The sequence below is a fragment of the Myxocyprinus asiaticus genome, chromosome 19 (genome assembly GCF_019703515.2).
Source record: "Myxocyprinus asiaticus isolate MX2 ecotype Aquarium Trade chromosome 19, UBuf_Myxa_2, whole genome shotgun sequence".
Taxonomy (NCBI): domain Eukaryota; kingdom Metazoa; phylum Chordata; class Actinopteri; order Cypriniformes; family Catostomidae; genus Myxocyprinus; species Myxocyprinus asiaticus.
In genome coordinates, this window is record NC_059362.1 from 2,296,202 (window position 1) to 2,301,420 (window position 5,219).

Here is a 5,219-nt window from a genome sequence, read left to right on the forward strand (position 1 = left end):
ATTTTACTAATATATAGGCTTAGGCTTATATTATATATATATATATATATATATATATATATATATATATATATATATATATATATATATATATATATATATGTGTGTGTGTGTGTGTGTGTGTGTGTATGTGTGTGTGTTAATATAATTTTTACATAGATACATTTTTATATACAGTATGTACAAATAATTTGTATATACTTTATATTTTTCTGTTTTACTGTTGTATAACAGTTCTATACAGTATGTTTAATGTTTGTATGGTACTTGTCCATTGTAGTATATTAGGTGCAGAAGAATGAATAATTGCTATGCAAAATGACTTGAATCCAGGAAAACCCAACCTTTTATCCCTGGAATTCCTCAAAGCCATAAAACTAAGATACTGTCAAAATGGCACCCTAAAGTCTGGCATGGCCTAGCTAAATTAGATGAACCACATCTGGCCAATAAAATGAACAAAAGAGACTTGTCCAGATAGCACATGACTTGAAGACTTCATGCTTCTGAATAAACCACCATGGTTGCCATGGAAATCCAAATTCCATTCCTTCATTCGTTCAGTCAGAAAAAACTGAATTACCTCCAACCCTTTGGTTAGCCATCACATGACTGGCCATTTGATGAGGGACTACTCTTTTCATGATCGCCAGAGAAACCTATTGTTGGAAACCTAGTGTTCTTCAATATAACCAACTCTCCACATTTAAAACTATTATACTAATCATGAGGCATGTTTCCAGCTTACCAGCTCAGTTGACATGGACCTTGGCCTTTTCTATTTCACTACAATCCAAATACACAGACATGTGTAGGATTATACTACAAATATGGACAAATGCATCTTATGCAGATGATAACCCTGAACATTATGTTTTTCATAACATGTAATGTATTATCAATTTTAAAACTAAAAAACGAATTAGTAGGAAGTTTTATCATGCATTATAACTGAATTATAACTGTAATTTAATAAGAAAGTACAAGTGTTTGGCATATACACTGCCGTTCAAAAGTTTGGGGTCACTTGCCTGAAAAGTTTCTCATGATCTTAAAAACCTTTTGATCTGAAGGCGTATGCTTAAATGTATGAAATTAGTTTTGTAGACAAAAATATAATTGTGCCAACATATTAATATATTTAATTACTAAACTAAAATTGTATTTAAAACAAAAGTTTTTGAAATGGATGACTTGGACCGAGTAATTAAGAAAAGCAGCCACTAAGTGCCCAGCATATGGATGGGAATTCCTTCAATACTGTTTAAAAAGCATCCCAGGGTGATACCTCAAGAAGTTGGTTGAGAAAATGCCAATTTTCAAAATGAGTACATTTCTGCAAAACCTAGGCAAAGTGTGGCCACTCTGAAGATGTTAAAATATAACATAGTTTTGATTTATTTTGGATTTTTTTAGTCACAACATAATTTTCCATATTTCCATTTCTATTATTCCATAGTTGTGATGACTTTACTATTATTCTAAAATGTGAAAAAAAAAATAAAAAAAAAAATAAGAATGAGTAAGTGACCCTAAACTTTAGAATGGTAGTGTAATTGATTGTCTCTTAAATTCAAGAATGATGGTGTGAAGTATTTTCAGGCTATTTAGGGAGCATCAGACTTTTAATCTGAGGGTCAAGGGTTCTAGTCCCTGTTTGGGTGATAGGATGACAGATTTAGTTAGCTTAAGTTAGCTGTAACTTTCTCATTCTAAGTTATCAACCTCTTGAGGATGTGAGCACCCTCCAAAATGTGCTATATGCCTGTTTAATTTCTTCACCATGGGATTTAGGTTTGGCCACTGCAGTGCTAGGTGTCAATCTTACCAGGTAAGTGAGAGTGAACTGGCAGAGGAGCTGCTTTGAAAGCACCACTGGCAGAATTTGCATGGCCAAGCTGTTTTTCCTTTTGCTTGGGCAGCATTGATGTAAGGAACCAGACAAAATGAAATTCCTTTGTAATTTCTTGTAGTTGTGGCCGAGTGGTTAAGGCGATGGCCTAAAAATCCATTGGGGTCTCCCCGTGCAGGTTTGAATCCTGCTGACTACATGTCTACTGTTCTTCCACTTTCCATCTTTCAACAATGCCTACGTACTTGGAGTTGTGATCGTTAATGAAAATGGCTGTGACAATGTTATGACCGTTGAAAAGTATTGTGTTCCATCTATGCTTCAGAACTTCTTTTAAATTTACACTGCAGAGACAAGCAAGCCAAAGGCTTTTTATATTTAGACAGGTCTAAGCGGTTGCCTTCAGCACATGCCAAGTGGTGCGCCATGATCGTATAGAGGTTAGTACTCAGATTGTGGCTGCAGCATCCGCAGTTCAAATCTGAGTAATGGCAGCCTTTTCTGGTAGACAAAGGAATCAACCTCCTTTGCTCACCTCAATACTTAATTTTGGTGTGTGCGTTGCTCAAGCTCTGCGGTGTCCTGTGCTTTACCCATCCAGCTAAATGTGTGCACTGGTGCAGACAGGTGTAGTCATGGCTGAGTGGTTAAGGTGATAGACTTGAAAGCCATTTGGGTCTCCCTGTACATGTTCAACCCCTGCTGACTACAGTAGCTGTCTGTTGTGCTTTTCCTTTCCTCTCTTGGTTTAGAGTGGGTGTCACTGGTATTCATTTATTATGCCTTTGGCCGTGTCTTTGTTGAAGCTTCTTTTTTTCAATTTCACTTGCCGACCTGTGTCTCGTTTTGAGCCTGTGTCTCGTCTCTTTATTTGTCCATAAATTTCAGGCAGTAGGAACTGTGGCTTTGTTTCCCACTGATTACTTAAATGCCCTAACTAGCCAGCTCAAGAGTCACTACATTATGTTGAGTAGAGAAACTTGAGTATCAGAGTTAATAAAAGTTGCCTTTCTGCTGGCGTTTTGGAAGATGACTGCTTTTTCTTCCTCAAAAGAAGCAAGTCTCTTGTCAGTGCAAAGAGCTATTATGTGTTCTGTCAGAATAATGAAGCTAAAGTGTTCCCATTATGACTTTCTCATAATAATTACTCTGCTGTCTAGACCACAACAGTTGGCAAGCCACCATGAAGGGATCCGAGCGTTTTTTGGAGAATTCCCAAACTGCCAAGAACGATTCAATGCTCCCAATCTTTACTGTTTGTAGACATCATGGAGAATTAACTTTAGGTTAACTGGGTGCATGCATTTTTTTAGCTGAACTGCCTTTATGTCCAAGGGGGTTGACACAAATTATGGAGCCTGGAGGGCTTAGGTGCGGCACTAGGGGTGGGCTTAACCTTGTTTGGCTCCGAGGTGGGTGAGTAGGGATGATGAAAAAAATCACATATATATGGCAAATAAACTAATCCTTAAAAGACAATTGTTGGACCAGGATCTGGATCGTGACTTTGGAAATGGCTGCAGTCTCCTCTCCAAAAGTGATAACTGGCAGAGATTTATTCTACTTGAATCTCTACTTTCTGATATGCCACTTTCTAAGCTATCCCCATTTGCTATACAGAAAGGTATTTCAGGAATAGCAGGGACAGTGAAGGATGTCAGCCCTATACTTAAACATCCCTTTTGACATGATCATAACTAATCCGCTCAGTTTGAACATGGATCTACTAACTGCAAAAATAAACCCACATGCTGTAACTGTGGAGAGGAAAGACATGGAGAAGACTGTAAAAGACTGTTAATATGCAGTAATTGTGCAGGGGATCACCCAGCCTCATCAAAAGTATGTATTTCTTGACTCAAAGAGAAAGAAATCCAAAAAAATGAAATCTATCAAGAAGGTGAACTATATGGATGCTTGAAAACTAGTTCAGGTTTTACCTACCTTCAATCTAGAGAAAACTTTTACAGCTGTCGTAAAATCACATCTACGAACTGTTGAGGTCCAGACAGACATGACGTTTGTAAATTATAAATCTCAATTTATTGAGGATACCAAGTCTCCAATCCCAGCAAAAAGCAAGACCGTAAATAATCAAAGCAAGACTATGCTCAATCAGATCCAGACCAGTCAGACTGAAAATCATCAGCAGATAAAAACCAACCTATTAATAAGAACCATAAGAAGAAGTCAGCCTTACTAAAAACAAAAATGAGTCAAAAAAGTAAAGAAGTCTGATCTCTCAAAAGATATTAAAATGACAGGACATGTACTCTTGTAGTCATAGCCCCTCTCCAAAAGTTAGAAACAAGGGGCATCCCCTTGTTCTACCTACTTGAAACTGGGTAGCCATATACAGTTGTGCTCAAAAATTTGCATACCCTGGCAGAAATTTTGAAATTTTGGCATTGATTTGGAAAATATGACTGATCATGCAAAAAACTGTCTTTTATTTAAGGATAGTGATCAGATGAAGCCATTTATTATCACATAGTTGTTTGGCTCCTTTTTAAATCATAATGATAACAGAAATCACCCAAATGGCCCTGATCAAAAGTTTACATACCCTTGAATGTTTGGCCTTGTTACAGATACACAAGGTGACACACACAGGTTTAAATGGCAATTAAAGGTTAATTTTCCACACCTGTGGATTTTTAAATTGCAATTAGTGTCTGTGTATAAATAGTCAATGAGTTTGTTAGCTCTCACGTGGATGCACTGAGCAGGCCAGATACTGAGCCATGGGGAGCAGAAAAGAACTGTCAAAAGACCTGCGTAACAAGGTAATGGAACTTTATAAAGATGGAAAAGGATTTAAAAAGATATCCAAAGCCTTGAAAATACCAGTCAGTACTGTTCAATCACTTATTAAGAAGTGGAAAATTCGGGGATCTCTTGATACCAAGCCAAGGTCAGGTAGACCAAGAAAGATTTCAGCCACAACTGCCAGAAGAATTGTTCGGGATACAAAGAAAAACCCACAGGTAACCTCAGGAGAAATACAGGCTGCTTTGGAAAAAGATGGTGTGGTTGTTTCAAGGAGCACAATACGATGATTCTTGAACAAAAATGAGCTACATGGTCGAGTTGCCAGAAAGAAGCCTTTACTGCGCCAATGCCACAAAAAAGCCCGATTACAATATGCCCGACAACACCTTGACACGCCTCACAGCTTCTGGCACACTGTAATTTGGAGTGATGAGACCAAAATAGAGCTTTATGGTCACAACCATAAGCGCTATGTTTGGAGAGGGGTCAACAAGGCCTATAGTGAAAAGAATACCATCCCCACTGTGAAGCATGGTGGTGGCTCACTGATGTTTTGGGGGTGTGTGAGCTCTAAAGGCACGGGGAATCTTGTGAA

At 37.8% G+C, this 5,219-nt stretch overlaps 1 non-coding gene across 1 annotated transcript; it reads left to right on the forward strand.

The window, feature by feature from the left end:
• The first annotated feature begins 1,969 nt into the window (after positions 1-1,969).
• On the forward strand, positions 1,970-2,051 carry trnaf-aaa (transfer RNA phenylalanine (anticodon AAA)). Its single transcript has one exon. It is a non-coding gene; the product is annotated as a tRNA-Phe (tRNA).
• Positions 2,052-5,219: the final 3,168 nt, after the last annotated feature.